Source organism: Dromaius novaehollandiae, chromosome 24, assembly GCF_036370855.1.
Source record: "Dromaius novaehollandiae isolate bDroNov1 chromosome 24, bDroNov1.hap1, whole genome shotgun sequence".
In the NCBI taxonomy this organism is placed as follows: domain Eukaryota; kingdom Metazoa; phylum Chordata; class Aves; order Casuariiformes; family Dromaiidae; genus Dromaius; species Dromaius novaehollandiae.
This window is the reverse complement of record NC_088121.1, coordinates 5,393,515-5,416,207: the sequence shown is the minus strand read 5'-3', so window position 1 is coordinate 5,416,207 and position 22,693 is coordinate 5,393,515. Positions and strand designations below refer to the sequence as shown.

The window sequence follows — 22,693 nt, the reverse complement described above, 5'->3', positions numbered from 1 at the left end:
AAGCTCAGCATGTGGTAAATGCCTCCTTCACACAAATTTCCTTTCATAAGGCAGTGGTCTAAGATGGTTGTGCTGCATGCAGATTTGAAACCTGGTGCACTTTTTCACACATTGCTGATCTCTGAATTAGACCTGTTAAACGAATAAACCAGCTAATTACACACAAATCCTATCAAGGGATTTTTCTTCCCTCAAAGAGGCAAGCTTGTAATATATGCAAAATGGGTTAGAAAGCTCCTTAGCACAACCACTTTAGGAAGCAATAGTTATGACCCTTTCTTTTTCACTTGGTGCTTCAGAAAGTGAAGACAATTCTCAGCTGTCTGGGCCTCTGTTTACACCTGGAGGTTGCTCTTTTGAATAAGCAAGAGAAAGCATGAAAAATAAGCTGGGAAACCACATCACCAGTTACTGTACACCAGCAAAACCCTGAATGGCAGTAGAGTGCTGATGAAATGACTTATATGAGCAGTATGTAGCTATATAAATCTGGGGGGGGGGCAGGGGGGAACAAATCCTTTGTTCAGATGAATAGTTTGGTCCCAGCTCTGACAGAAGAACCTTCTACTTCTGCTGGTTAATGACACTAGAAGTGAAGCTCAGGTATTAATTCATTATTGCTCACACCTTGTTGTCAGTGCATGATAGGGAACTGTTACAGGTGCAGTTACTAGATGTGTTGTCTTTTAACATCAGGAAATTGCACACAAAATGGCAGGGTTAGAAGAACATCGGTCAAAAGCTGAAGTCGGATGTTGTTAAACCATATGCTCCATCCTGCACCAGTAATACAATCCCACAACCCCAGGTGCTATGCACTCTCTGTCCTATCAAACCAGAGCTATATAAAGATTTCAACTTAAATTTCAGAAAGTGTTTGGACTGGATCAGCAAGGTGCTCCTGGCTGCAGAGGATTCAGGGCAGCTCCACCTCATCAGGCTAAAGCATTGAAAGGAGTCTGAGCTACCCACAAAGGAATAAAAGAGACCAGGATAGGTAAGTACTGAAACACAGGAGTGTGGTTTGTAGATAAGAATTTAAAGTGTATTAAAGGAAAGTGAGTGATCAGTAACTGTATGCATGTGCTTGGACTGAGGGTAATGAGTGAATAAGGAAGGAGATTTGATTGCAGAAAATCAAAACCTAAGCCTGTAGTGCTAGAAATGTGGAGAGATGTATTTTCTCCTTAATCGGGGTGTGACTCCTGCTGCATAACTCCTCACCTTTCTGTACTGTCCCCACAGACTCCTACTCAAAAGGCTGTGCTTTATAACAGTGCAACTGTAGCATAGCCAGTGTCTTTATTACTGTAATAATTTGTGGGGTTGTTGGCACTCTTTGGAGCAGGAGGAGGTATCAACTTAGCAAACATGAACTAGGAGGCTATTTGAGAATAGCAGGCAACCTTAAAAGCAGGTCTGAAGCAAGAAGCAGGCAGAGGAGATGACTGATGAGCAGAGAGGAGAGGCAGGTGGCACTTTGGGGAGCTATTCAAGTAACAGCATACATAATGGAGAAATGCAAAGGACTGAAGTGGGAAAGACCTCCCATTACCCGCTGGCTCTATTTCTAGGTTTGCAGAGGAAGCCTTCCTGCTTTGTAGCCCAGCCTGCTCCTAGTATTCATTTCCCACTCATACCTTGACTTCTAGGTCTCATACAGTCCCTGCCTCAAAGCGCTTGTACTAGACAAAAAGGCACGTTGTCATCCCTGTCTAATAGGTGAGAAACCAGGGGACTCAAGGTTTGGCTTTCTCACTAGACATTAGCCCCTGGTAGGCAGTGAGCACATCGTTTCCTAGCATTCGCACTCAGAAACTGAAGCTGTCGCTGCAGGGCACGTCCTCCACACCCTTAGTTGCTCTGAGCCGCTCAGACCCTGCTTACTGACTTTCTAGTGTCGTGGGTGTCAGAATTCGACCCTTGCTTGCAGCAGCAGCAATGTCAAACACAGCAGTACTGTAATCATTTCTTCCCTGATTTTTGTGTCATTCAAAAACATTAGAAATTATCATTCTTTTCCCAGATTATTGATCAAAAAAGAAACAAAACTGCAGTTAAACAATGGATCCTGCTCCCTGCAGGAGCTGCTCAGCTCAGTGAGGTCTTGAGACTTTCTGTATAGGTGATTTCGCTCCCTCCAGCAGGGGTGAGAACAATTTTAGACCCAATGCCTTTTTTCTTCCTGTTTGCTGAACGCAGTCACACCTGCTGAGATGCTCCCAAGCATCTGGTGCGCTAGCGAAGGCACTGTCTCGCTGTGCGTGTCTCGCTGCCAGCGTGATCACCGCGGGGGAGTCCGTGGTTTGCAGTGCTGGCGCTGGACTGCTCTGCCCGCTCTCATCGCCAGCAAGGGGCCTCGGCAGGATTTCGCGGGCCCTGGGGAGGCGGACGCAGTGGGAGTGAGCCATCTTTCTTTCAAGGGAATTCACTGACTGCGGCGCCCTGTCAACACCCACTTGCTCATTCACAGACACGAAGGGGGATGCAGACATCCCCGCGCGCCGTGCTGGGGGCTCGGCGGCTGCGAGGGGAAGCCCTGTGCAGCAGCGCAAGGGAGCAATGAGAGCGGATGGAGGGAGCGCGGCTGCTGCGGTTCCCCCGTGGGAAGGAGGATATTTGGCTCTCATGCCGCTGTCTTTACCCGGTGAGGAGACGCGAGGGTGGGTGTGGATGCAGCCAAGCAGCCCTGCCTACCCACGGCAGCACCTCCAGCTATGGTTCACGCTCCCTTTCAAGGCAGGATTTAAAGCGCTGTGCCAGCCACCGGATCAGTCCCACCACTCCCTCAGAAAGCATGTATTAGCCTGCCTGTTGTACTGCTGGGAGAAATGATTTCCCTGTAGATAAGAGCTGTGGTAGGTGTGAGAATAAAATGCAAGAACTTGCTCCCTGTGCTCCTCCCCGAGCACACGGGGACACAGCCTCTTGCTGCCGCGCTGCTGGAGCCACTGTGGCGGTGCTTCTGCTGCCCCGGACGTGGAGAGCCAGGTTTGGTTATTTCTGCCTTGACAGATACCCATTTGCATTCAACCCTCGGTCCTCGAGAGAGTCGGAAATGCCGTCAGATCTGATGCGTGCTGCAGCAAATAATCACCCTGTCCAGATCATCTCCTTGTGCCATCTAATCTCTGAGGTGCGTGTTTGGGGACATCTCCCATCTATAATGCAAAGCACAGGTTCAGATCTGTCTAGAAACATTTAAGAAATTCAATCACTGCATCTTAGGAGTTACTGGCTTAAATTACAGGAGGGAAAAGCAACACAGGCTAGTTCTGCAAAATAAAAGCCTCGGGCAAGGTGCGGGGGGGGGGGGGGGGGGGGGGACGCCTTGCTGACACCGGTGTCTGCAGCAGAGGCACCGCAGCTGGTGCTGAGCACCTCCCACGGGGCTGAGCCTGGCTCTCCTTTGGCTGTGCTTGCAGTCCTGCTCATCCAGCTCTGGTCCAGCAGCTCCCCTTGCTGATGCTTGTCAGCAACCCTCCTGCCTGACGAGGTGGCCGAGGTCAACCCAGCCACCCAAAGAGCCATCGAAGCCCTGCGGGGCGCGGGGGGGTGTAGCATTCCCTCTGAAAACAAGCTGGAAGCACGCGCGGATCCACACACTTCAAAAGCAGAATACTTGTTCCTCCTTGCTCTCTTGGTGAGGACAAGGACTGTCCCAAGCCAGCGTGACCCTGTGCTACCCAGAAAGGGTTTTTTTTGGAAGCGATGGCACCTTCTCTGCCAGACACTTCAGACGGCCCTAACTGCCCCTAGCAGTGATGAATGGCAAGCATCACTTTTGCCCACCTGGAACTGTTTACAAACTTGGCAAATAGATTATTTACAAATATCATTTACAGGCTGGTGTGTTTTGGTTCAGTGTTTTGAGAACTAGACATCTTTGCTCCTTTCGTTTGTTTTGAGGGGATGTTTCTTTTGAAAGCTCCTTAGGAAAGTTTTTAAAACAAATTAACATGGAAAGCAAACACTTCCGGGCAGACAAAACATTTTCTTTGCTGAGGCTCCACATTGTTGGATGTCTCTGTTTCAGGGTGACCTGATGCAGTTTGTGTATGGACAGGCAAACAGAAATGCTGATTTTCTGTGCATGTAATCTGCAGCACATGAGCTGCCTGAAACCCCCCTCTTCCCACAAAACCCACTTGCACTTTTACCACTGAATCTCTGTTTCACAGCAAAAATTTTACAATGTTTTTTAAGCTGAGAAATCATCCAAAACCACCAGCTGACTCTTGCTTGCAAACTGCTTGCAAACGGTGTCACTCATTAAGTCACCAATGTCCTATAGCAACTGCATTAGTCAAAGCAAAGGGCACAGCTAGAACTTCATACATCAAGATGCCAATACAGTTTCTGCAGACGTCAGCCATGCCTCATTGCAAGCGCTTGTTCTCCCTGCCCAAGATTTTGCAGCAGGCTGTTGAGTAACGTACGTTGCGTTAAATAGGCATCCAGTGCTGAAAAATAAGAAGGGCGATTCTGTTAACTAAGGGAAGCTGCCTTCCAGGCTGAGCCCCGGCAGCAGCGTCCCTGCCGCCGAGCCCCGTGCCCACGGGGTCACCTTGCAAACGCCTCCGCCGAGAAAGTTTTCGATCTGCTTCCGAAAGCTCTTCAGCAAAGCTGATTTTCATGCCAATTAGGCACAGTGCATGGACTTCGTTTTTGGTGGCTTATGATGACCTGACCCTCAGTTGCTTATTTAGAGTGACAGGACAAACGTTCATTGAACTGACCCAGTAAATGTCAGCCTGCCTCTGATTAGAGGCTTCCAGGACCAGCCGAGGTAATCAGTATTCATAGATTTCAAAGCCAGAAACCACCATTACAGTCTGACTGGATGAAATTGGTTTAGATTAACCACTGTCCCAAATACAGACAACCCCCAAAGCCACACGAACGCACTGAATCAGAGGCTGCTTTCTCTGCAGACATTGCGTACGCCAAGAAGGAAAGAGAGGTTTTTTTTACAGAGAGAACAGACATTTGTGTTGCCTTTTTGCTTCCTCCTCACGGTGACCAGAGCTCTGGTAGTTTTTACACAGCAGTCTGAGGCGGTGTTACATGGATGTGCAGGATGGCATGGTGCCTAGAAAACGCACCGCCCGCTTCCCGGCCTTGCCACGGCTGTGCAGGGATTTTGCAGCCATGTCATCAAAAGCCTAAAGCCAACCGTGTCCCGTTTGCCCTGCTGTGAATGCAAATTGAAACCATGCAAAACTGAAACATGCAAAATATGTAAAACATGCAGAATTGAGCGCAACCCCCCCCAAGGCAGTGCATGCTAAAGCTCCTAAGCCAGTGCTGCAGGTAGGTGGCAATCCCTGCGAGAGCCCTGCCTGGTAAGCAGAGTGGGGCCGCGGGGGTTTTGTGAATGCAGGTTGCAGGATGTGTTCCTACCGCCACGCTATTTTATTTTTTGATTTATCTTCTCACTGAAGCAGGCTTGCAAACAAAAGCTAGGAAAGCACAGCTCACAGACTGCTGCAGTGCTCTGCCATTGCAGAGCTGACTGGTCCATTTTACCGCGTTACTTTAAATAAGTCCCAGCCTGTGGTGTTAACGCTCCACAGTACTCAGGTTTTCTTCTCATCTGCTGCAATTAACGGCAATTGTAACATGTATATGGTGGCTTCTATGTTGTATTTCTTTTGGGCTATAAAACCACTGGTAGTGGCAACAGCTGAATTCTGAGCTTAGAAATCTATTTTCTCATCAAAATCCAGAGAGCAGACGTTTCTAGGTACGTGCAGTCTCTAAACAGGGCGGGTGTGCATCTTCAGGAAGGCCCCTTCTTTAGGTGTTTTCTGTGTTACTTAACAAAAACTAAACTCCTCTTGCCCACTTGTTCGGGAGGAGGGAGGCTCTTGAATAACGTATGTTTCATTAAATAGGTGTCCAGTGCTGAAAAATAAAGAGACCTGATTGTGATAACTCAGCTATCTAGGCAGGTATTAAAACTGAGTTAAGACTCTTTTCACTCTCGGTCCCAGCAGTGACACAGGCCTGGGGTCCAGCGAGAGTCCCCACGCTGGTGCCAGGAGTTCGGGGGGCTCCTCGGCCGCGCGCCTCTTCGGAGAGCTCGGCTGCGTCGTCTCACCCCTCTGTCGCTCGCTTGTCTCACCACCCATCCGCGGGAGGGACGACGCCTTCCAGCGAGGTGAGGAGAATTCAGTAGTCGATGCTGTGCTGTGCTTTGAGGACATCAATGTGGAGGTAAAAAGGGGGTGGCAGCAGAGGTGGTGCTTGAAATGGAAAATTTCCCATTCGCATAACTATTTTTTTCTCCGCTTTTAAAAAAAGTACATTCAAATGGCTCATCAAAGGTATCAGTGTTGCAACACCCGGGAAAGAGTAGCTGCAATGGGAAGGTGAGAGCCAGAAACCTCCTCCTGGAGGAGCAGATTTGCAGTGAGAAGGACAGAAATGCAAATCTGAAATCAATCCATCTCTCCCTCTCCCTTGTACACTTTGGCCATTGCTAACAGTTTAAAGCGAAGTCAGTCACTGAGGACAAGAAGAGAGGCTTGCAAATCCATTTACTACTTTCTGCACTAAAGGAGAAGTAGCGAATTTATTGTGGAAATGCAGTAAGCGCACAGACGAGGTGTTCCACATTAGCAGTAGAGGATAGCTCAAAAACATCAGAGCAAACCTTTGAATAAAGAGCGAGTACGCAGACCTCGGGAGCCGGAGGTATCAAAGCGCTCCGTACATCAATCCTCCCTCCGCTGCCCGGCTCTGCGTTTTCCTCAAAGGCATGGAGCTGTCTCCACCACTTCTCCTTCTGAGCCCCATTTTGTTTGCAGCCCCATCGTGCTGGCAGCAAACCCCCACTGTTGTCCCCCCCGCACCGAAACCCTCTCTGGCACAGTGGGGATGGGGAGCTGTGTCCGAACAGGGCTCCTTCCCAGCGTGGAATTTCAGAGTCAACAGGTCTTTACGTACGCTTCTATTACGAGCAACCAAGTAATGTTGACAATCAGAAATACAGAAAAGGGCTGACTTTGCGTGTGCGCAGGCTGGTCGCGGGCAGTGAAGCCTCTTTACAGAAGTCCAAGGATTTAGAGGAAAGCAGAAATATTCCTGCTTCTGACACTCACTAGATTACGGTTGTGGCTCGCATGAGGCGCCTTGACTGTGCACGCGTGTGCATCTGCAGGACATGAGGTGCAAAACTCACTTTGCTATTGGGAAGAAGAGGTGTCATATTTTGAATCTTTTTTTTCCTCTTTTTGCATGTGCATGGCTATAGAGAGAGAGATCTAAACGCACCTGTGTGTTTGTGCATGCGTATGTACACATATTCAGTTATTTCTTGATGTCCAGTGGCTGCTGCTTCTCACATCTAAGGCTGCAATACTTGAAAGTAAAATGGCAGCATAATACTGACGTGAAGGAATAATAAGCTATGGCATTTAAGATCCTTTCTGTAATATTTTGTTTGACAGGACAGCTTTCAGTTTATGATATTATTTTTATCCAAAATCTGTTTTGCGTTCAAAGTAAGTTTATTATACTTTATCTATCAGAGTTGGTAAAAACAGCAAATCACAGAATGAATTACCTTGCAACACCCCAAGGTATAAATAGGATTCAGAAATAAGCATCAAGGGGTGATGCAATTAATCCCGCTCACGAGGAAAGGCTGTCATTAGTCATTTGCTGCTTCAGCACTGGTGACTCTCAAGGTGTACAAATCTCCCGTTAGATACGTCTCGTGTTCTGCAGATGGCCATTTTGTCTTCTCGCTGCATGCACTGGAACATGCCCAAGTACACAGAAATGAGAGGAGTGATTGTTAGGGCTGAATTTTTTTGTTCAATTTCAATGGGATTTTTTTCCTTTGCGTGGCGCACATCCTGGGCTTTGATAAATGAGTCTCACCAGACACTGTGGTAAGCCAGCCTCTGCTAATATTCATTATGCAGAACCCGCCAGGAAATGGTCTGAGTCGGGGAAATGGAAAACCTTTAAAGGGAAAAAAAGAAACATTTTTCTTCCAGGGAAATTACTTTATAATACTTAACATTTCTGGGATGTTTTGCAATATTTAAAAACAGGAATTTCAGCGTTGTATGTGCTAGTCAAAACTTTGTAGCAAAGCTCTAATGATTGCATCATGTGCAAAGAAACAGACAAGCCCCTTCTTTAGATCACAGAAAAGGTGTTCAAAAGTGACTTAGCAGCCTGATGTTACAGGCTCTGAAAGGGGCCACCAAGCCGTAAGCTGGGTGTGGACATGCCGCGTGCCACTGACACCACAGCCGCTGCAGTGGGCAAGTTTTTGTCCCGTGGGAAATGACTGGGAGCCTATGCCTCTTCTAGTGGCTCTGCGGGACCCCAAGAGCATCCGCACCGCAGTTGCCGTGGGGTAGACGACAGCTTGTTGCTCTCGCCCATCCTGCCGGTAATTTGTTTCTCGGGCTTTTCTTTTCTTTTTGCATCCTTTAACTTAGACACCTATGCACATAAATCTCTCCACAAATTAAGAATTAAGCTGCTCAGAAAGGAGTTATGCAACATACTGGCTTCAGCTTAAAGTGCTCCCGTCTTCTCCCTTGACCCTGGTCATTAATTCTTGGTGCTTCACTGCCAGTTTGACAACCTCTCTGTTTTACCAGTGACTCAAACTATTAACTAGATTGCTGAAATTATTTGAATTAAAATCCCCTTTGGGTGGTTATTTTAAATCCAGTCAGGTAAGCGCCCCGTGAACAGTGCTACCAGCACAGCCAGGAGCACAGCACGCGTGTGCGGAGGGCAGGACCTCCGTACGCCGGTGTCACCGCTGCAGACCCTGTGGCGTGTTTTTAGGCCTCGTCCTCGCCATTGCAGTGCTATTTGTCACTGCCACGCAACCAAACCCCTGGTTGAGTGCTAGGGGCTATGTATCAGCAAAACGCAGTGCCATTTACCGTGGGGGACCGCTGCAGGGGTAGTTACACTGGCAGGAAAGCAGTGCTTTTGTAAAACTCAGGTTAACGAAGCACTTGGGCACAGGCTTAAAACTCAGCGACTTCAGTAGGACACCAGCTGGTGTTTAAAGTGCTTTGCTGAATTGAGGCACAAAAAATTAATGCTGAACTGCTGAAGATTCACATGAAATTCATACCCCTGCCCCCAGCATGCCTCTTTCAAACGCATCTGTGGCATGACGGCTGTCTTTGGCTTTTGTAGTTCTTTGCATGGCTTTTAACCAATTGCACGTACTTTGTATCCTCATCACAAGCCGCGGGCAGAAAGAGAGGTTCCTGTGTGCACATCACAGGCCGGGAGAGCATCCCCGTGTTCAGAATAGGAGACGGGTTTAATTTCTGCGTTCTGTAGGAGCGGCACATTTCCCGGTGATTTTGCCACCTCTGTGGCAAGCTGCATGCTTTCTTCATGAGCTCTCCCTGGAGTGCCCAGAACTGGCGTGCAAGTCTCAACGCCAGAAGATGTTGACCGTGGAAATCTTAAAAATATTATAAACAGAAAAAAATCATTGTTACTGCACACAAGCGTAATGAAAATTAATACGCATACCTAACTGATATCCGTGGGCCTGAAGATGCTTTTAAGAACTTTCACTTTGACCTTGTAACGCTCACATGCCTGTATTTAGGCACGCACAGCGGCCTCTTAAGCTCCTTTGGCGATGGGGCTGGCCGTGCAGCCGGGTGGGCTGGAGGGGAGGGCTCGCCGCAGCAGACCCAGGCTAGCCCGGCTGGAGCGGAGGGGCAGCCGCAGACCTGCGTGGATTCTGCTTCAGCGGCAACGGAGGTTTCTGCTGGCTCTTTCCTTGCTTTTGATATCAGATGTTCCGGTCTCCCCTTCCGCTGGGAAGTTCCTAATAGGGCGCGCAGAACTGGTAGGGTTATTACATTAGCAAAGGCAGGCAAGTGGAGCTTAGTATTAGCATATAGTTTAAGTGGTTTGTTTACGACTCTTTATTTTTCTAACGCACAAATATTTGGGAAACACTTCGTCACTTGTTACAGTAGTAAGTGGTTCAACAAAGAACAAGAAAGACAGATCCCAATTCAGTAGTTCATCCATATTCAATGTTTTTCTTCTGAATCAAGGCTATAGTTTCTGCCCCAAAGACCTTGTACTCAGGGGACAGAAGGCATAACTGGCACAGGCTGCACACATATCATTCCCTACCAGGAACAACTGCAAAAACCACCAACTGCAATCCATTTCTACAATCCGGGTTGCATCAGATTAATGAATAAGATGGTTCTTTTTAACAGATTTTGTTGAGCCATTGTAAATTTGTGTGTACTTGAATCTGTGTGAATATGCTCAAACTGATTTAAATCTCATTTACATTACTTTTGCTTTCCTTGCAACCCACACAGCCTGTTTTAAATAGAGATAACTGTGACTAGAACGGGTTTGCATCCATCCAGTGTGTTGTCCTTCGAGTGCTATGACACTTCCAAAAAGTCCTCTAGTAATACGTGTGACAATGAGATTTGAAATTCCTACATTTCCAGGATTCCTACAGTAAACAAAAGAAAACATAAAAAAATGCCCACAGCAAACCATTTTCATTTAAAGGGCAGATTTTCAGATATTAGGAAGGGAAAGCAAGAATATAATCCTTTTTTTGTGAGTGGAGTTAGGTCATCTGTAAAAGCCTCTCAGAATATTATCTTCCAAGCTAATCGCTGTATTGACATTTGCCTGTTTCATTCGAGCTCAGTTTTTACTGCATTGCTGAGGTTGGACCTGACTCATCTGTCATGGTCAAGGACTAGTTTGTAATTTCATGACTGTAGAATAAAAATTCTCTCTCTCTCTCTCTCTTTTCGTTTAACTGGTTGGGTTGAAATGGTGTTTGCAGAATTCCCAGTATTGGTGGGTTTTGACTTGACAGTTCCTAGCTATGTTTTTTCTCATAGATTTTTATTTTATTCATTTGGCAAAATGACGGTAATTTGAAAAAAAGAGCCATGTTAAAAGACTTTTGAAAAGAGATAATTTTACAAAGTTACATACACACATTTGCTGACATATGTGGCCTATAATAGATGCAAGGGCTAACAAAGGGAGAAGAAATGTTATCTAAAACTGCAAAGAAAAAACAATTCAGGCCAGAACTAAGTCAATTATCCATGTAATAAACCTCTGTGGCTGCTGACTGAGCAGATAAGTTTATGGTCTCTACATACGCTGACAGTAAACTTTGCGGCAAAAGGGAAGTGTCAGAAAGTTTTATGCACATGCAGGAAACAGATCAGCATCTGAGAAGAGACAAAAGTTGTTTGCAGAATCCTTCTTTACCCAGGGTAAGAATTCTTCTGGCATCACACTAATAAATCCAGAAATGCTTTGCATCATTATTATGTAAATGTATTTATTCCCTTCCAGAGTGTTTCTAAGGTTTGCTGGATGCACTACAGACACCTTTTTACACCCACATGAATGTTATCTGGATTTGGCAGCGGAGTTGTGATGGAACACTTTAACTCTATTCACACAGTGGTGACCTATTTTGTCTGAAAGTGATTTCCCTTGTGCATCACTGTCTATTTTCTGTCCAGTTGCTAAGTGGTATTTTGCCACTTTTTTCTTTTTTTAAGGAAGATGTTTGTTTAGGATTGTGGAAGGGTAACAGACAAAACACAGTATGATTTTTTTCCATAACATGTGAATAAAAATACTGAAACATTTGTAGTTGCTGCCATGCCTTCCGCCTCAGTGGATGCAGAAAACATGACCAGCATAACAGGACGCTGTGCCTGAGAGGCCCGAAAGGGAGCTGAGGGGAACAGCTCAGGACGGGAGGTGGGAAAGCGCAGACGAGCCAGGAGCAACACAGCGTATTTTCGGCAACCCGAAAGGCACGTCGCAGCCTCCCGCAAGGCTGCAGGAGTGCCTAAGAGCGCGCTCTTGGCCCAAGGACGTCCGCGGAGCAGCCGCCGCAGGGCCCCCAGCGCGTGGAGGGGCAGGCGCAGCCCTGGCGCTGCGTTGGGGGTACTGATGGGTGGGGGCACGCTTCGGCGTGACCGCGCGCCGTCAAGACGGAGACGTTGCCAGCCGACGGCAGAAGCAGCGTTTCAGATCCAGAGCGTTCAGAGAGCAGAAATGTTGCTGCATCAGAGCTTTAGAAATATCCAGCGGTAGGGAACGGGATTTTGAGGATTAACATTTTGTGTGTAGGTGCCTTACATGGCACGTCAGGATGTAAGTCTCTCTGTGGATTTAACCAATTAGCCTTTCTCTGCATCAGCACTTCTGCACCTCCCAGGAGCGCTGAGGGATAGACACACGAAACATTGCAAGCATGACAGAAACTGCCTTGTTAGAGACCTGCTAGCACCTCATATAGACAATCCATATGTAAATAAAATATTTTACATGCAGAATATGCCCAGGCATTTCATCATCAATCTCTCTCCGTTGGGCAGTGGACCAAGAAAGTCTGCTGTCATCAGGCAGAGGGGCAATGATCTATCTCTGCAGCATTCAGGTCTTCCTTGATCTTCCTCATGTTGACTAAATCCTGTACCGCTTAGTTGGTTGAAGATTACAGAACAAGTTCAGTCGTTTTGTTTATTGTTGGTCACAGCAAGGCCTGTACCTTTGCCAAAAAAAAAATGCTTCAAGCATTATTCCTGCAACAATCCCCTGGCTAAGAAATGAACTTATAGTGAGATTGCTTGTGCCTAGTGTGAGGACGTGGGCATGCCTGCTGTAACTAGCTGCGAACGATCACCTGCTCCTGCGCTTGGACTTGCTGTGTGAATTTCAGGAGGTATGCAGACCTTAATTTACAACACACAAGGAAATACCCCCCCCCCGCCCCAGACACGCTTATTTGTGTTTTACAACAAATTATTATATCAAAACATTGTGAGTAAATACTTTCATCCTTGTGCGGTGACACATCAGCAGGAGGTTAGCAGACGGGGAGAGGGAGGGAGAGAGAGAGGCAGCTGTGGGGAATTTCCCCGTCACAAAGATACGGAGACCACAGAAAGCTGAAGGCAACCTTGCCTTTGTGGCAATTTGTGCAGTTTTTAATGCGTACATCCAGAGACCGGGGAATGCGCAATTGTAATTAGCAGAGAAAATAGGAGAGATGGAATCAGACTTTATCAAGGACAGCTTAAGTATAGTCTCCAAAATGGCTGTGTCAGACATTTAACTGATGTGCATTTTCAGATGCTTATCTAAATTAGTTATTAGACTACAATCCAGCCTGAGTCTCAACCTCTGCTGGTAATGGCCCTGACGTTATACTAGGGATAATTTTGTCCTGTATACTCAGGGTAAAGAACTGAATTCCTCAGATGCACAGACATTGAACCTCCTTGTGTGTGCCTTTCTGCACAGTGAAAGCAGTCCCCATTTCCCTCTGCTAAAGGCAGTAACGTTAACAGCCTCCACCCCACCTCCTGCGATACTCCTAGAGTCAGCCATGAGGACAGTTTACAGAGACTGCAAACAGTTGGGGTTACACAAGTGTAATTGAGGGCAAAATCTGTCCTGACATATCCTAGTGCTTTTTCAAAAAGAAGATGTAATTCCACATGAAATTTCTCAGATCCCCAAGAAGCACGTGTGACTTCCTTTATGGCCATGTGACTTACTTTGCTGGCCTGCGTTCTGTGGATGAAGGCTGAGGGGAAGGTTAAATAACAACTTTGCTCTGTCTATGGCTCTGGTGCCTCCATGCTATCTTCTGTAACTGTGTGATAGCTCAGAGCTGAAGAAGTGTAAAAATCTTCTAAGTGAGCAAGTATTTATCAACTGCAGCACAGTAGCACTGAAGTCTGCCCTTGCGACAACCTCCTCGCCGCGCAGAGCGACGGGCAGTGGAGCAACCGCACACGCGTGACCCCTGTGCGTGCCCAGGGCTGGGACCTTGCGCGGCTGGCGGGGACCGGGGGCCAGGGCGGGCTGGAGCCGCGGCACCGCTTTATCTCCCGGCCGAAGGGAGAAGAGCTCCGGGGAGAGGCCCGAAGGCCGAGCGCGCGGTGAACGCGTGCCGCCGGGCGCGGCGGGGGTCGCGATGGCGCGGCCGCTGCTCTGGGGCCCTGGGCGCCTGGCGGCAGGGCCGAGGCCGGGCAGGCCCCAACCCTGCTGCCTTCTCCCCAGAAGCGGGGTTCTGCGCGGGCGAGGGCGGCTGGAAACGGTGGCCCGCGGCGCTCTGTCACCCGAGCCCCGGGGCAGCAGCAGGGGCGAAACGCGGGGCCAGGCCGCACTCCGGGCACGCTGCTGAGGGGCGACCCCCGCCGCACCCCCGTCCCCGGGCGGCCCGTGGGGGCGAGCTGGCCGCGCTCCCCGGCCGGGCCCCTTGTGCCGCCCGGCGGGTCGCGGCGCGGCACCCCGTCCCCAGCGGACCCGGCCCCCCGCCCGGTCCGCGCCCTCTCCCCTCCCCCCGCTTCCCCCTATTCTTTTAAATCACTTCCATCCACTGCGCTGATTGGTCCCGGCCGCCTGCCGGGTCACGGGGCGCGGCGGCCGCTCCAATGGGGAGGCCGGATACTGGCATGCGGGCCCGGCCTGGCTGCGTTGCTGGGTGCCCATTCGGTGCGTGCGTGCGTGCGTGCGTGCGGTGTGTGAGGGAAGGCAGCGCCCGGCGCTCGCGCCCAGCCCGCCCCGCCGCCGCCCGCGAGGATGCCCCTGGCCGCCCGCCGCTGAGGCACCGCGCGGGACCTGCCGAGCGCCGCCGCCCGCCGCCGCCGCCGCTTTGCCCGGCAGGGAGGGGGAGCCGCGCCGCCGCCGATGGTGTAGCGCCGCCCGAGGTGGGTGCGCGACCGCGGGGCCCCGGCGCCGCCTCGCGGCCCCCGTGCGGGGAGGCTCCGCCGGGGGGGCCGGGCCGGGGGGGGCAGCCGGAGCCCTGTCAGCGCGCCGGCGGCGGGGCCGCACAAAGGGAGGCGCCGGGCGCGGGGCCGCTGGCGTATGCGCGGCCGCGGTCGGGCAGCCCCCGCTCGGCAGCGCGTTGCCCCCGCGGCCGCGAGCGGGGGGCGCCCGAGGCGGAGAAGCGGTGGGAGGCCGGCGGCGGCACGGGCTGCGCGGCTGGCGCTGCCCGCCCGAGAAACTGCTGGGGAGAAAACAACGCGGCTCATTGTCGAGGCGTCTCTTCCCCTCAGATTTGTTTTCTTACGCCCTGCTTGCAGTTATTTTTGATTTACTGGCTTCTTACGCGGAGTTTTTTCCTGGAAGCAGCCGTGTTCCCGGAGGTTAGGCTCTCGGAGCGTTTTTGTGCAGCCGGCGGGCTGCCGACTGATGTCTGTTTACTCCCGAGTTACAGTGACCGGTCACTGAAATCCAGGATGTTATTTTATTTGTACACGAGCGTAACTGGATTGAGAAGCCTTGTCCACTGGTTCTCATCGTTACAGTTCAGGAAGAATGCTTTCTCAGAACAAATCAAAAGTGGCATAAATTAAACAGCATCACCTTTCTCAAATACAGATTTTACCGGATAAAAATGAACACCGTATCAAAAAAAGTAGCTGTTGTAGAAGATGCACGTGTGAAATATTCGGATTAGCTTGCTGAGTATTGTATCTTTTGTGGTTCTAGTGCTAACAGAAAAACACTTGTTTTGTGTACACTGCTCTCTTTGAATTGGGAAACCCGTGGTGGCGGGGAGGGGAGGGTGCATTTCTATAATAAAAGCATTTCTGTTAAATATGCTTTATCTTGGCTTTACTCCTTGAGGTTCGTCCTGTAAACTATGAACTGGGGTTGATTACTATGGCCTGGCTCGCATGAATAGTGATTTTAGAGATTTGACTTGCTGGCTTATGAGGTCAGGAGGGGAGAGAGGGTGGTGGGTGCACACAACGCCCAGGCTGGGGAGCTCATTGTTCTTTCCCATACGCTCTCCCGTGTTTGGGACTGTATCCTTACATGAGCACGGTCTCTCTTTCTTTTGAGCACTGAAAGACAGAGTGTGGAAGGCACTTTCTACTCCTGTCTTTTTCCTCCTTCTCCAGAATGACCTTTTGGTTACCTTGCAAACAGGCAAAATAGTGAATTAGAAGCCAAAGGACACCAAAACATTGTTTGTTCTTTCCTCCTCCCCTCCCAGTGCTGGCTCTGCTTCTGTCTTTCTCTGTCTGCCTGTAAGTGAATATAAAGAGGGAGCACATGAGGTGAGACTCTGAGGTGCTGCTTCTGAATCCCTTGCAACTTTTTAACCCCTACTCTCCCCCTTCCCTCCCCCCGCCACCTTCCTGGAGTAAAAATTACCCCTCATTTGAGTTGTGTATCAACACTGGGATTTTTGGTCTGGGGTATGCATGCAAGGAGAGCCACTGTCAAGGGAGAATACTTTAGATTAATGCACTGGGGTGACAAACGAGTAAAAGAAAGCGTGCAGAGGTTAAAAGGTGACTTTAAGGTAGGCATGGTTTCCTTTCTCGATGATTGTTTAATGTTTTTGTTTTTACAGTGGTGTATGTAAAAACAATTATAGTGTGCTCTGAAGCTATGTAAGAGGGACTTGCTGCCCAAGGGCTTGAGTTGCTCTGTAGACTGAGGTATGCTAAAATCTCAGCTAGCTCGCTGATAACTTCAGCTCGCTGATGATATTGAGGCATGCAGAAGAGGGATAAAAAATAACACGTGGGTGTCGAGGAGAAGATGCCAGTCTGTTAGATCCTTTGGAAAAAAGCATAGTGAGAGTAGGCAGCAGTAACTGTTGCAGTGTAATGGAGAGCATTGGCTAAAACATGAGGCTTCCACGTCCTTTTTGGCTCTTTAGCTGGTTTCGGTGTATAATTGGGGTAAATGACTTCCTCAGTCTTGTTACGTGTGTAAAATGTGGTGATTGCATCTGGCTTGATTTTGCTTTTAATACTATTCTACCACTAGCATAGCTTCAGTGCAGGTAGGGACAGTTTTAAGATTCCTGTATGTTATTGTCTGCACAAACACTATGTTTCGACTTCACAGAGAAGTACAGTGAAATACTTATGTTGCCTCTCTGTGGCGTTATGATTCCTGTGGCATGTGCGTTTGTACTGTGAAGCAACCGAGGGAGAGATAACTCTCCATCTGGGCAAAGCCTTTGCTATCCCTGTGCAGAAGGTAGTAATTTATTTGCATTTACTTAGCATTTCTTGAGGAGAAATGGTAAGTGGAGCTAGGAGAGGCAAACGTGCCTTAAACAGTAATTATGTAGCTGGATTAACAAATGGTGATTTCTTTGCATCTCAGAGTTGTTTTTACTTTACTGGTTTTCTTGTATGTGTGCAGAGGTCCACCCTGTGGACCTGTGGGTATAGATCTTGTGCTGCTGCAGCAAAGGGCATAATCAGTAACATTCACAAATGCAAAGAGATATGGTATGTGTGATTCTTAATGCTGATTACAGCTTAGATAAGAACAGCAGCATTCTGATGTTGCAGTTTACTAATTGATTTTTTTTTTTAATAGCATATTACTTGTAAACTTAGCATCCTAGGTACAAAATGCATCATTGTTCTAGCCGTACTGGATGGTTATTTCACCCATAAAGAAGTTATTTCACTTTTGGGAGTGGGAGGAAAAAATGTGCTATGAGCATATAGAATTTTGCAAGTGTGTGTTCTCGGCTGTGTAATAGCACAGCAGAACCTGTGTTATCTTCTCAGCTGAGCTGTTCATATGTTAAGATTGCCTGGAGGTGGCTTTGATTTCATTATCTGCCATATTTAAGGACACTGTAAGTGTCAGTAACACACACTCTGCACTCTGGCATATGAACACAGTGCTCAATTTGTACTTAATAAATTTCTAGTTTAATAAAAATGACAATTGGAAAACAATTATTTATGATCTGATCCTGAAATGAGCTGAGTGAGCAGACACTTTACAACTACGTAAATTTAAGAGGATGGTTGGGGTTGGAATAAATCATTTTAAAAAAAAATTGTAACTGGGGAATTCTGTATGTTTATAGTATGAAGTCAGTTATAACCTGTAACAAGATGTCAGATGGTTAACTTTTTCAAGTGCCCTCCAGAGAGATCCCCAAGCTGTATTTTAATCAGTTGTGGTACAGCAGTACCGTTGGATGGTAAAACATTACTTTCAGTGCATGCATGTAGACTATTGCAGGAATATTGTTGATCAACCTATATTTATTCTTGTGCAGAGTAAGCATGGAAATTCCTGGAATAGACAGTTGAATGAAGGTCTTTAAAATAACTGTTTTAGTAGTATACTGGCAGAGCAGTGTATCGGCGATAGTTACGGTGTTCTTGGAACAATGGGGATCTTAGAAACTAGATCCTCAGAATCCTTAGAAAGAAAGGATCCCCTTCTATCCTCTTCTTCTCCCTCCTCCTAAGCAACAAAAAAACCAGACGGAGGAGCAGGGAGTTGCGATTATGGGTTTTCTTATTGGGTGAGTGCTATGCTGGAGACCTGATGAGATGATCTCAACGGCTTCTTCTGCTGTTAAAGGCTATGAAGTACTTTCCAGTGTATACTTTTTTTAGGATGGTAGCCTGGTTAGACTAATTATTTTCAAGTTTCTGTTATTTTTCACTCTGGTTCAGCTATGGAAATGTATTGCAGTTGTTTGAGTTGCGCAAAGTCCAAACAAATTATCCCTCTGCTCAAGACTTAAGAGGGATGCATAGTATCTGACTTTAGTGCAAAGCTTAAATTTAAATCAGTATTCTTAAAATACGCTTTCTTTTAAAGACACATCTTGGAACCAAAAAAGAACAAAAATCATATTGATCTGAGATCTGTTTCTTGTAGGCTTTTTTTTTCTTTAAGCTGCTTGGAATGAGTCTTGTACTCTGCTGATGATAAGTTGGTCTGTTGCAACGGGAAAATTGGAAGGTATGAGAGATTGGCATTGTCAGTGTGGAAGGCATCGGAAGAGTTGAGCGTGGAATTTGGAAATGATGTTGCCAGCGAGTTGCTAGGAAGAAAATGTAGGCCCTTCTCTTCAGGAGTGATAGGAGGTGTTTGGGAGCAGGATCTACAACGCAGTATTGTGCTCTTTATGTTGGTTTGCCAGCAGCATTTTACACAAGCTTTTATAATGTTGGTAGCTGTGCCCAACTGCTCTTTTCAGAGAGGCTGATGTACGAACAAAGGAGCAAACAAGATATGAATACTATGCTGGCTCCTTTTGATTTAGAACTCTACTGAGGCAAGGAATTGCTGTAACTGACTGAAAAAACAAACAGATCGAAATATTAGCTGACTGTGCCCATTTCAGTAGGATTTTTTTGAATACAAATGTCTGTTTAGCTCACTGAGCATACAGAATAGTAGGCTGACCTAACGAAAAGGGAAATTAACTTGGGTACTAACATCAGTTTTCCTTCTGTGCATAATGGGGATAATGATAGCCTTTTTTGTGAAATCCTTAGAAATCTGTGCATGAAATGCACCGTATTGGAGCTGGCTGATGGTGGTTCTCTGAATCGTGTGCATCGTGTGTTTGTATTTGGCATCCTAATTCTGTTAAAAGTGCAACTCTGAAAATGTAGAACAGCTTAGGTGGTACATAAATTTGATACATTAAAAAGCAAGTTTTACAACTGAGTTATCTAAAGCCAGGTAACTCTTTGTAGGCTATCTGCTGTTCCTCTTACAGAATGTGAATAAGAATTTAGTTAACTGTTGTTTTAAAACTCAAGGTAAATGAAAGAAAATAAGTGCTCATTACTTTTGAGATCTAGTCAATCTAAAAATTTAATCTACTTGAGTATGTTAAAAAATTATCATCATGCTGTTTCTGATTCCTGCACATTGAGAGTCAATTTTGGTCTGTTTCAAATATGTAACTGGATTTGTGTTTCGTTATGATGAATGTTACATGTTTTTTTTCCTAGCGTATGCAGTGAGGGTTGCAGTGTAGAAAAAAAATCATGACCATGACTAATGAAGCTTGTGTTTTTTGTGGCAGACAGAGCTTGCAAGTCCTGAAGCCTGCCCACTCCACCCTCATTCCCAATTCTTTCCTCTTTTTCCGCTGTCCTTCATGACAGTTGAAGGAGCAAGTGGCGTGGAAGTTTCTACTGACCAGCTGGCTGCCAAGCAAAACGTAAAATGCGGGCTTCTGTCTGGTCATAACTCAGTGGGAATTTAATTAGAGAGGTTCTTCCTATCCACCTGCTGCTTTGCATAAAACTTTTGGGAATGTTGGTTAATACTGAGATGACTGTCCTGGCAGGCTTGGTTGAAATACAGTGGGAACCAAAAATTACTGATGTGTAATGAGAAAATAAGAGATTGAGGGGGAAAGCGAGGTGACTGTAGAAGTTTCTTTTCCCCAATAAGCTAGATTAAAGGAAAGGGAAAAGAAGTTCTATCACCTACTGCTGATAAATATTTGTGTGATGAGTGATTTCTCATTCATGTTAATCTTTTCAATACAGTCTACTGTTTTGGGGCAATGGTCTAAGGAGGTATTAAGCAAGACTTGAAGGAAAGGTTTCTTCACTTTCCTAGACAGGTTTTGGGACACTTGGGCCTATCTCCCTGTCAATGGACGTTTTTAGCTGTTTGGAAGTATTCTCAGTGACCAGTTGGTCTGGAAGCAAGCATCTTGTTGTATTTCTGCTTGTTAAAATACATAGGGGGAGCATTCTTGTTATATAATATGCTTAAAAAGAAAAAAAAAACCACCGACTTTTATTAGTGTGAATTCACTGTTAGAATTGTAGAAAAACAAACTTTTGTTTTGTTTGGCATGGTTCTTGGTGTGTTTTTATACCAACTCTCCAACAGATAATTTCTATCTGTAGTAAGCCTAATTCATCTTAGGGGACTGGAAGAATTTAAAGTTGATGGACCTTATTTGATCTCAAATGTCATAAGCAGAATATAATAAATTTTTGGGCAGACATTGTGTTAAGCTCTTGACCCTACAGTTGGATTTCTGTACTTGGAATTAGCCTGAATGTGTATAGGGGAACGGACAGGAGGAATCTACCTGGGTAGATTGTTCATAGTGCATAGCATGATGCCCATAATTTATATGTTTGTGTGTGTCTAACATGAAGTAGGGACGCACTGAGTTACTGTAGGGTAAGCTGCAGTGTGAACCTAATGAATGTTACCAACTGTACGGCAAGTGTTTGTGGGTCCAGGTATCTGCTCTTACTGCCAGTGTATGAGAGAGATGCTATTTATCCTTCTCTGAAGGACAGGTAACTTCAAGCAGCCTTGTTTATTCCTGTCTTTCGGTAAATGGCTCTGGATGCTTACCACGTAGTGGCTGTGACCTATAGGACCTTGTCTGTGCATTTATACCTCGAGTCAGCAGCCTGTGTAGTATTTCCCACTCTGTAACTACACATGTATTATGTATGGCAAATTATCTTGTTTTAGTTAGAACCTTAACAAAAGTATTATCAAGAGATGCTTGTAATATCAGTGACAGAAGTTCTAGTGAAGAAAGATTTTAAGTTTCCTTTCAGTGGGAAACTGTTCAAAGCACGTCAACAGTGGGAGAACTAAATCTATAGTGGATAATAAACTTTTGGCATTAAAGATGCTGCTAAAGATGAGTCTTCTATATACTGCTACTAAAATTACTAGCTCATAAGCATGTGCTCTGCTTTAAACCTGAGTACTTCCAAAAGTTACATGGCTGCATTGCTATATAAAGCAGAATGATCTAGGCTTGAGTAGACTGAGTGTGGTGGGATAGAGAACTAAAAGAGAATATGATTATTTTTGTCAAAGCGTTGCATTTTAGACTGGGGTGAGAGGCAACCGGTTTATTCCCTGGTTTTAAAAAAAGGCAAGCTCAGTTGATTAACTATGTACTGTTACAGGATGTTGGGGGATCAGAAGGCTTGTGCAGAATATCAAAATTATTAAACGTTTGTGTGTCTAAGAATTATGAATCCTAGGGGGAAAAAAAAGGTGCATACATGACCCTAGCCTGCTAATGTGAACAACCACTAGGGACTAGAATACATGGTATAGATGCTAAAATGCCTCTTTCTCCTTGTCCTGATTTAGGAGTCTTCATCCATTCATGCGTGCTAATAGGAAAAATGGCCTGAATCTGAAAGAGGAAAGTGACAGTGCATCAGAGATTTCAAGTACTTTAAGGGTTATATACCTCCAAGAAATTATACCCAGTAAAAAAATCATTGTGCCCAGGCAATCAAAACTTTCAGATTTTCTTTGAATTCAGAAATAGCACTTGGCATGTGAGAAGGTTCTGTAGAAAAAATGCTTTATGGTGATGGTGTAGACTTGCACAGCAAATATATAGCTAGAGGTTTCCCTGACAGCTTTAAAAATTGCACTGAACTCAGAAGACTTTGAGTTAAAGGGAGCTGCTTTTCTCTTAAACCTTCTCTTCTGTGTGTGTGTCTCTGTGGTTTGTGGGGTTTTTTTTGTTTGTTTGTTTGTTTGTTTTTTTGGTGGGAGGGGAATATTTGGGGTCTTTTGTTGTTGTGTGGAAGTTTTTTCACTCACAAATACTAGTTAATCTGTCTCTTAGAATTCCACCTGTGCCTTTTTCTTTAGCTTGTTTTCACATCCCCTTTCCCTGCAATATTTTTAAAGCAGATATTTCATTTCAGTTGCATCAGTTTCATTGTGATCACGCTTTCAAAGTGGACTATAGAACTTACACTAGTGAACTTGCTTAAATTTACATGGTTAAGGCTCAGTATCTGACATTATTCTGCAACAAAAGCTTTGCCTCACTTCTTAATCTTAGTCCATTTTAAAATGGGAAAGACCACAAGACAGAAGTTTGGTTCTAGGT

The 22,693-nt window shown here is 46.3% G+C and overlaps 1 protein-coding gene and 2 long non-coding RNA genes across 5 annotated transcripts in view; 2 read left to right on the top strand and 1 right to left on the bottom strand.

Annotated features, from left to right (window-relative positions):
- The first annotated feature begins 544 nt into the window (after nt 1-544).
- On the top strand, nt 545-11,666 carry LOC112980525 (uncharacterized). The gene is made up of 3 exons (XR_003258450.2): nt 545-997; nt 3,016-3,136; nt 5,997-11,666. It is a non-coding gene; the product is annotated as an uncharacterized LOC112980525 (long non-coding RNA).
- Nucleotides 9,918-14,371, bottom strand: LOC135330738 (uncharacterized). Its single transcript, XR_010392841.1, has 2 exons — nt 13,590-14,371; nt 9,918-12,577 (listed from the first exon to the last, which is right to left on the bottom strand). It is a non-coding gene; the product is annotated as an uncharacterized LOC135330738 (long non-coding RNA).
- Nucleotides 14,372-14,615: 244 nt separating this feature from the next.
- The window catches only part of RERE (arginine-glutamic acid dipeptide repeats), a 262,953-nt gene continuing 254,875 nt past the window's right edge, over nt 14,616-22,693 (top strand). For all 3 annotated transcript variants that reach the window (XM_064525537.1, XM_064525536.1, XM_064525532.1), the window contains exon 1: nt 14,616-14,747. The gene's annotated coding sequence lies outside the window, so the exon portion shown is untranslated. The remainder of the gene's footprint in view (nt 14,748-22,693) is intronic.